Source organism: Furipterus horrens, unplaced genomic scaffold (assembly GCF_987537825.1).
Source record: "Furipterus horrens unplaced genomic scaffold, mFurHor1.1.pri manual_scaffold_3, whole genome shotgun sequence".
In the NCBI taxonomy this organism is placed as follows: Eukaryota; Metazoa; Chordata; class Mammalia; order Chiroptera; family Furipteridae; genus Furipterus; species Furipterus horrens.
In genome coordinates this window covers 7,562,170-7,571,889 of record NW_028327173.1, presented here as the reverse complement: position 1 = coordinate 7,571,889, position 9,720 = coordinate 7,562,170, and the positions used below count along the sequence as shown (strand labels likewise).

Below are 9,720 nucleotides of genomic sequence, written 5' to 3'. Positions count from 1 at the left end.
TGTTCTCTGTATCTAGGAGTTTGTTTCTGTTTTGTTTATTCACTTATTTTGCTTTTAGATTCCACGGGTCGGTGAAATCAAGTGATATTTGTCCTTCCAGGTCTGACTGACTTCACTGAGTATAAGACCCTGTCAGTCTATCCATGCTGTCGCAAAGGGCAAGATTTCATTTTTTTATATGGCTGAGTAATATTCCATTGTATATATGTTCCACATCTTCTTCTTCTTTTTTTAAATTTCTTAATTGTTTATTTATCAAGAGAAACGATTCCTTGGCTCAAACATTCATGTTTCATAGTTCAGGAACACAGGTCAGTGATAAACTTCCAAGAAACTCAACCCAAAATAATTCTTTACATTCCAAGATCACTTTGTACTCTGGAAGATAGCAGCCTTCCTTGTCTCTTCAAAAGCCTTCCTGGAATCATAATTCCTGTAAAAACCTGCATGTGCCTTCTTTCTTGCGTCAGCCACACCAAACTTAGAGGCAGCTGCAACCCCCAGGGGCACAAGGACGGCTCTGAACTCGCAGACACTTGACCAGAAGGCCTCGCATCTGAGGTTTTGCCAAAGCCCTGGAAGACAGGGTGGTTGTATTCTCCTCAACACTGACGTCCTTGGGGATGGAGAAATGGGCAGCACTGTACCACACCGTCTTTAACCATTTGTCTATCAATGGACGGTTAGGCTGCTTCCATATTTTTCCTATTGTAAATAGTGCTGCAATGTACATAGGGGTGCATGTGTGTTCTTGAATTAGTGTTTTGGATTTCTATAGATAAATACCCCACAGTGGGAGTGCTGGGTCATGCGGCAGTTCTGTTTTTTATATTTTGAGGAACCTGCATAGTGTTTTCCACAGTGGTGGCCCCAGTCTGCATTCCCAACAGTGGACAAGGTTCCCTTTTCTCCACACCTTTACCAATACTTGTTGTTTGTTGATTTATTGATGATAGCCATTCTGGCAGGTGTGTAAACACTAGCTCTGAATTGACACTGATACTGGAACCGACAGCACTATGATGGCTTCCCCGAGTCACAGCGGGGACTTACTGTGGACAGGTGACCGCCAAAGTCCTGCCTCAAGTCCAGCTCACCCCGTTGGCCCGTAGACTTGGACATTTGTGGTACCCCTAGTCCCTGAGTGTATAACTGCAACAAACATACTTGGACAGGGGCAGGGTTCCCACTTTGGCTGTCTGACCTAAGAGATGAAGGCCTTGGGGGAGAAAGAACTAACCAGCAGGCCTTCGGTCTTTCCCTTCCTACCAAGAGAGTAAACCAGAAGCAGAGAGCCTTCCCCCAGGGAGCGGCGGAGCTTCCTGCTACCATAAAAGACGTAAAAGAAGCACCGATCGCGCCCCAGTCTAACACACCATTTTGGAAAGCGCCAAAACCATCGATCTCACAGAATGACTGTGAATTAGCCTAAATGTATGTGGTGACTCCGATAGCGGCAGCTGTCCTAGCTGTAGCATCCCCATCAGAGCGCATACACACGGCCCTGGCCCTGGGGACGCGCCCACTGAGCTGACCCATGTGTGTGCCTCCGAGCTGATGTGTCAGAAATACCAGAGCCATTTGCCTTCACCCAGCAGGGCCCACAGGACACCCTTACAGTCTCATCTCGGGGCTTGGTCAGCCATACTTCTACAGGCAGTAGATGCTGAGCTCCCTACACACATAAAGTTTGTGGACGTCTATAGCGTACAGAGATCATGACCATGACATTCGACCAAGCATCATCCTGATGACCAGCACTAACACTGATGACACTGTGCCGATTGGGTCCCATAAGCAGAAAGCAGGAGAGTTTGTGGGTGCTGTATCCGTCAGGGTCCAACAAGGAGCGAAAGATAATGATGAACAGCCTCTTCTCCTGGGGCAAGACCTTAGCAGTGAGGGCGTGGCCATAGCTAACTGGAATGGGTGCCTAGGGAGCCCTCCTGCGAAACTGCCCGACTGCTACCAAGGGAAGCTGCTGGCCACTGGGTGTGCGGACCATGGAGTGCAGCCAGAGCCAGGCTCTGGGAAGCCACTCCCTGCAGGACCCAGAGGCTGGAGAAGTTTCATGTTGTAGGAGCCTGGTCCTAGAGAAACCACGAATTTCAGGAGTCTGGCCAGTAGAGCACACCAGAACCAGAAAAATAACCCTCTCCTTTTCCTTTTTTTGAAAGATTTTATTTATTTATTTTCAGAGAGAGGGGAAGGGAGGGAGAAAGAGAGGGAGAGAAACATCACTATGGGAGAGAAACAGGAGCTGGTTGCCTCTTGCACATCCCCAACTATAGAAGTGCCCTGACAGGGAATTGAACCGGCGACCATTCAGATCACAGGCCGGTGCTCAATCCACTGAGCCACAGCAGCCAGGGCTAACCCTGTCCTTTTTCAGTGCTCCTCCAGCAGCCTTTATTGACAAACCTTAACACTGTTCCAGGTGGTGACGGGGAGACGCGTAAAGAGAGTGTCAAGAACTAAAAACTGGGTCTGAGGTTTTATCCTGCTTGCAAACGAACACATTACCTGGCCCCCGTTCCACAGATTCATGTCAGAAAGCACGAGACCCAGCTTACCTCACCGTCAGGGTCCAAGTGCTTAACCACACTATGGTCACCCCGAGGCTCTTTCTTCCCCTCCTACCCTCCTCCAACCTTGTCACAAACGGCTGTTGGGTCTCCCTCTACCTCCTTAAAAATTGCAACTCGGTTCTCTCGTCTCTGTCCCTACGGCCTCTGTTGTCAACACCGGTCACAGCAGCAGCCCACAAGGACCCTGCAGGGTTGCAGTCCCCACGGGGCGCAGCACTGCTCACCCCAGCCCCAGGGAAGACCCCGCCAACAGTGCCGGCACTGGCTGTGACATCCTTCTTATTTTGGCCTCCCCTGAAGTGACTCTGGCCGGCTTTGTCCGGGCAAAACCAAAAAGCCAGGCCGAGTCAGACGCCTGAAATCTGCCCCAACCTCCTGAATGGTGGGGCTCGGAAGCACCCTGGACCTCAGCTGCTACAGCGTGTTCTTTTCGGGGGGGTGGGTAATGGAGGGTCCAGAAAGGTTGGTGATTTGCAACCGACCAAGCTGAGGCTGGGGAAGACAGGCCCGCCTGCCCTGGGATTTTAATAATATAGATACGTATATGTGTTATCAAGAAATAAGCAGTGTTTGGCTCGTCGTCGGCAGCCGTCCGTCTCGAGAGACGATGGTGTAGCTTCTTAAGAGTCTATCTGCACCGCCGAGAATGGCTGTGCAGTCCGACTCGGGAGTGACACGGTATCTGTCTCCTCCCGTGTTGAATCGACATCTTGCGATGACGCTGGAGTGTCCTCTCCAGTGAAGCTGAAGCTACAGAGCCTGGGCAGGGTGATATGGAGGGTCTGCTGTTGCCCATGCAGCAGACCCCCCCTCTCTTCGCAGCTGAAGGGCCCAAGGGAAAGACGGAGTCAATACAGCTTGGCTTCAGGTGCGCCGCAGGAGTTGCCGGTGTTGACTACAATGTCAAACCGCCTCAGGGACTCCGGCTCCGGATTTTCTGTCGGGGTTTACTCCCTTAGCCTTTCCCCTGAAGAGGTATGCCGCAAGGCAGCGGAGGTTTTTTGGAGTCAGAGTTTTCCTTCTCTGATGTGCCCTGACTGGAAGATCGAACCAGCGACACTTAGCTCGCAGGCCGACGCTCAATCCACTGAGCCAAACCAGCCAGGGTGCCTGGTTTCTAACAGTGTTTGGCTGGGCCATTTCTGTTAGTGGGCTAGTACATTTGAGGTCCTCAGAGGGCCAGTCTATTAATATTAGTGCGCTAACCATCGAGGCACAGTGTCAGACACAGAATCTGTACCAAATAAACCTCCGTCTAACTCAACGTTGGTGGCACGTGGAGCTACAAGGGGCGTTTCAGAAGTCCTAACGCCCAGGCGGAGCCCCACACGGACTGAATCAGAACTTCCACGGTAGAGACGTGTGCAGTGGGATTTCCCAAGTCACGCCAGGTCGTGCCAGTGACGGGGAGGCTGGGGATGGCGCAGGCTTCATCAGCACAGTCTGAGGCAGGGGACGGAAGAAGACGGGTCAAAAGGAGTCTGAGGGAGCAGCTCTTAGGCAGGTCTCAGCCCCGTCATTGGACTGGAGTCACTGGGGAGCTTTTTAAAGAGACCGAGGCCCAGAGACTGGCAGTAGGCGGGGGGCAGGACCTGGGTGTGCCTGTGACTTTAAAGGTCCTGGGTGATTTTGAAGCAGAGCCGCAATAGTGACCACAGGGGTCCTGAGACCCGTCCCACCTCAGCTCCCTGCCTGTCCCCTGACATTCTTTCCTTCCTTCAAGCACCTGAGCTTGCTGTCCCTTCGGCTTAGACAGAGCAGGGCTGGGACTAAGGTGTGGCGAGCGAGGCACTGACCTGGGGCACAAAATTAAGGGGCGCCAACACACTGGGCCCCCAAAATACGTAATATCCCAGTGCGATGTTTTAAGGGATCCAGATGAATACTAAAAGTATCACCATTTTAAAGAAACAGGATCCCACCCTGCATTTGCAGAGCTCAGCCAGCCCTGCTGGGTCCTGCCTCTAACATCAACGCTGAGATGTTGTTCAGCGTATTTCCTTTTCTGCGTTGCTATTGGTTTTCTAATATTGCATAAAAATATTATTTATCTTGAGTGCTGATTTTTTTCTTTTTCTTTCTTATTGGCGGCCCTTTAAATATGGATCCTGGGGCAAGTGCCTTTCCTGCCCCACCCTATTCGCCCGCCAGCTCAGAATGACCTACCCTGGCCTCTGCAGGGCCGGCTCCTCTTCACCTTTTGGTTGGGCCTGGGCTCAGATTTTACCTTCTTGAAGAGGTTTTCTCTGATTAGAAAAACGAAAGAAGCACCCTGAGTCATTCCCCATTTCACTGCCCTGTGCCCTTTCTGTGGGAAGTCGCCCCACCTGTCTGGCTTCTCCCTCGTTGTCCAGGCCCCTTATTAGGGTCAGCTCTGTGGAGGCCCTTCTTATTCTCTCCCGTGTCCCCTGTGCCTGGAGGACGATCTGACACAAAGTAGGTGCTCAGTAAATATTCACCAAACAAGCTCTGGTTTTACTCTTAGAAATCACATCATCACTCTACAGAGGAGAGGTACCAGTCCCAGCCAACTCTCGGGGTGCTCCCGGGGGGCCTCGGAAAGGGAAAAATGGTCCTGGACAAGGGTGAGGCCGGTAGGTGGGAGACAATGAACTTCTAAAGGGAGCGCATGCGCCACAAACTCAGATGTTGTCATTTCCACCACCAGGTGGCAGCACATCCTAATCTCCGGGGCATATGCAATGGAGGAAGCCAGTCTCTTGACATGGGTACATTTTCTCACGAGTCCGTCTGTCCACCCACCCGTCCATCCATCCATCCATCCATCCATCCATCTGGTTGTTCATGAACACAGCGTTTCTTCCAATTAGTCACCATCCATCCACCTGCGTAGGGCCCGGCTCCGGGGATTTGGCAGAGAACAAGTCAGTCTCCGGGAGACTCCCAGCCCAGCAAAGTGGTTTGGTGACTTGGAATTCCACCCTATGCCGGGGTGATGTTTTGAAGCCTGTTTTACCGTTGAGAACACTGGAGGTGAGGGAGGTTGCAGCCTGCCCAGATCCCACGTGGGCAGCAGGCCACAGTCCAGGGACTCCCTCCCTGTTGGACAGGCCCAGGGTCCGTCCGTCCCTCCATCCCCAGGCTGGGTCCGAAGGAGTGGTGGCCTTCCATGGGGCATGCTGGAGGCTGTATGGTTGTGCCTGCCCCCTCCTCCATGCCCACCCCCCACACAGGGAGAAATTCTGGGACACCAGCTCCTGGGGAAAATGAAGTGGGAGCTGAGCCCCGCTGGGATGCCCTGGCCTGCAGGACAGTGGGAATCTTTGACCTGCTTTTCCTCCCCCACCCCATCCCACTCCCTGGGCTGAAGCCCAAGCCCCCTGCAGTGTAAGTCGGCTCCTGACCCAGCCCTACAACAGACCCCTTGGGGACACTCCTTTTAGCCAAGAATTCCAAGAATGCAGGGGGCAGGGCCCTTGAGAAAACAGGCATGTGACTTACTGTTTGGGCCAAAGCAGTATTTCCATCCCGGCCCTGGAGGGCTGCCACCTTGAAGCCGGGTTCATCTTCCAAAGGGAGAAACCAGGCCCACAGGGACATGGGCCTAGGTCCCCTCCACTTCTCCCAGCCCCCACAGTGCTGGCCAGGAAATCCTGAGCAACGCGCCCCCACCAAGGACTCTTCTAGGGGTGAGCTGCCCTTTGGGGACAAGCCGTAAAGAGGCAGTCTTGCCTCAAGTGGAAACTTGGTTAGGTTTCAAATTCAAAGGAATGTCTTTTATTGAGTCTGACATTTACTGAGCAATGGCCCAAGACTTTTCTTATACCAGTCTAAGCATTTACAAACACTAAGGGATAGTAGCATAATGGACATCGTGCCCATTTGACAGGTCAGGAAACTGAGGCACAGAGAGGTCAATTAACTTGCCCAAGGTCACACAGCAAATGACTCACAGAGCAGGAATCTGACCCCAGAGTCTGTGGCCTGACCATAGTGGGATTCTGTCCTCCCTTTAATGGGGTTAAAAATTACATCCCAAGGCGTCATTAGTACCATTCCTTCAACACAGCATTGGTAGCTCCTGAGGAGCCAGGGTCTTGTCTTGGGTGTGAGGAATCATAATGGAGGCTGGCATGGGGGCTTCTAAATAAAGTCCCCTGGTGCCCCTGTAGGGAGACAGAACTGCTCGAGCAAGAACTCTGGTAATATAACCTTAAACACTCCCTATCAGGTGAGGGGGCTTTAGGGGGCCACGCCCTCCTCTGAGAGCTTCACCTGTGACGGCATCTCATCAAGTCCTCACACACCCCCTGACGGTCCCTGATTCACAGATGTGGAAACCAAGGCTCGGGAGCCGTAAGAATCACGTTCCAGGTAAGGCAGCTGGTAAGTGGAGAAGGCGGGCGTATTCATTTCCTATAACTGCTGTAACCAATTACCACCAATTTGGCTTAAAACAACAGAAATTTATTGTCTCACAATTTTAGAGGCCAGAAGTCCAAGAGTCAAGGTGCAGGCCCACCACACTCCCCCGAAGGCTCTAAGCGGGAATCACTCTTCCAGCTGCTGGGGGGCTCCAGGTGCTCCTTGGCCTGGGACAATAGCACTGTGATCTCTGCCTCTGTTGTCACGTGGCCTTAGCCTCATCTCTGTGTCTCTCTTCTCGTACAGTGACACATGGCATTGGATTGAGGGTCTATTGGGATCACTAAGATGAACCAGATTTTTAACTTAGTCACATCTGCAAAAACCTTTTTCCAAATTCAGTCACACTCTGGAGCAGCGGTTCTCAACCTGTGGGTCGCGACCCCTTTGGGGGGTCAAACGACCCTTTCACAGGGGTCACCTAAGACCATCGGAAAACATCTATATAATTACATATTGTTTTTGTGATTCATCACTAGGCTTTAATTACATTCAATTTGTAACAATGAAAATACATCCTGCATATCAGATATTTACATTACGATTCATAACAGTAGCAAAATGACAGTTATGAAGTAGCAACGAAAATAACTTCATGGTTGGGGGTCCCCACAACATGAGGAACTGGATTAAAGGGTCGTGGCATTAGGAAGGTTGAGAACCACTGTTCTAGAGATTAGGATGCAGACATTTTTTTTTTTTTTTTTTTTTTTGGAGGTGGGGGTTGTTGCAGACAAGGTGACTGCCACCCAGGCTTTTGAAAAACAGAAGGCTGGGAGGGAACACAAGCGTCTAGGATGCCAGCCCCTGGGAGGGGCTCCTTCCTACCCCAGGTGGAACTGAAAACGCCCAAGACCCATGTCCTCAAGATGGCTGATCACATGGGGACAGTATACGCAGAGCTTGGGGCTTCCAGGTGTTGGGGATGGGAAGCCCTAATGGTCTTTTCACCTTCAGCAGTTTCCCCAACCTCTCTCCCCTGCCCTGAGCAATCCCCACTGATTGCACGCTGCACCCGCCTTCGCCTTCCGGACCTCCCAGCAGGGAACCTGCTTATGCCGAAGGAAGGGCAGTACATCCTATGCGGTGCCCCTGCGGCTTTGTTATGCTTTGTTTTGTTTTGAAATAACAGCTGTATCGAGATATAATTCACGTGCCACACGATGCACCCCCTTAGAGCGTGCGGTTCCATGGTGGTTAGTGTATGTGCGGTTTTACAAACATCCGCCACAATCAATTCTGGAACATTTTCGTCAGCCCCAAAAGAAATCCTGCCCCTGTGAGCGGTGACTCTAACAGTTTTCCCAACCTCCTCCCCAACTCAGGCAGCCACCCATCAACATTCCATCCTGTGGATTTGCCTATCGTGGATATTCTATATACACGAAACCATATACTGTGTGGCCTTTGGTGTCCAGCTTTTTTCATTTGGCATAATGTGTTCGAGGTGCATCCCTGCGAAAGCGTTGGAGATCAGTACTCATTTCTTTTTGTGGCTGAATATGCCGTTGTCCAGATAGACCACTTTGATCTTACCCATTCATCAATCCATGGAACATTTGGGTGGCTCGCATTTTTTGGATACAATGAAGAAGACTGCTGTGTGCATTCATGTAAAAGGCTTTGTATGAACATGTTTTCATTCCTCTTGGGTATATAGCTAGGAGCGGAATTGCTGGGTCAGGTGGAAACTCCATGTGTAACCCCGTGGGGCCGTCATGGGTTTTTTTTTTTAAGACTTTATTTATAGAGAGAGGGAAAGGGAGGGAGAACAAGAGGGAGAGAAACATGAATGTGTAGTTGCCTCTCATGTGTCCCCAACTGGGGGCCTGGCCTGCAATCCAGGCATGTGCCCGGACTGGGAATCGAACCTGCGACCCTTTGGTTCACAGGCCGGCACTCAATCCACTGAGCCACACCAGCCAGGGCCCTTCATGGGTTTTTAATGAAAGATGACTGCCCCTCACCAACCACGTGACTTTGGCCTGGTGACTGGCCCTCCCCAAGCCTTAGTTCTGTCGCCTGTATAATGGGAATTGACTTACTCAATAAACATTTATTGAGCATCTGCTATGGGCTTGGCCTTGTTTTCGGTTCTGGAACACAACAGTGACCTCAGCAGACAATTCCTCCTGTCGGGAGCTGATTTCCAATGGAGGGAACCCAATAATAAATAGACAACAATTTATATAGAGTAAGTCAGATGAGAAATGCTACCTAGAAAAATAAGGCAAAAAGGGAGATAGGGGTGTGGAGGTGCAGAATGAGAACCACGTGGTGTCACAGAGTTAATGGGGCTGCCAGGAAGGCCTGCTGAGGAGGTGACATTGAGCAAAGACCCAGAGGAGGGAAGGGAATGAGGCTTGTAGAGATGGTGGATTACGATCATCCCTACTTGTGGGATCTTTCTGCCAGAATCAAATGTACATGTTGATTACTTATGTCCTCACTGTCTTGGGAATCAGTTCCTGTGAAGGGAGCCCAATTCTCATTCAAATTCATTAGAAACCCAGGGTGGTGAACACACAGGAGTGGATGAATGACCCTGCCTTGGGGAAATCTGGGAGGGTTCTGGGAGGGAGTGACATTTAGCCAGGGCTTGAAGGATGGGCAGGAACGAGAAGGGACCTGCTGACTGCAGCCCCTGACCATCAGGAGCCCTCTGGGTGGCTTTTGCATTTTCTCAAAGGCCAGGCTTTCTGAAACCAGGCCGCCTTTGGGCAATGCTGGGGCTTGGTGAGTGGAG

At 51.2% G+C, this 9,720-nt stretch overlaps 1 pseudogene; it reads right to left on the bottom strand.

Moving 5' to 3' along the window:
* Positions 1–366: 366 nt before the first annotated feature.
* LOC150014208 (cytochrome c oxidase subunit 6C pseudogene) lies at positions 367–1,122 on the bottom strand (annotated as a pseudogene).
* Positions 1,123–9,720: the final 8,598 nt, after the last annotated feature.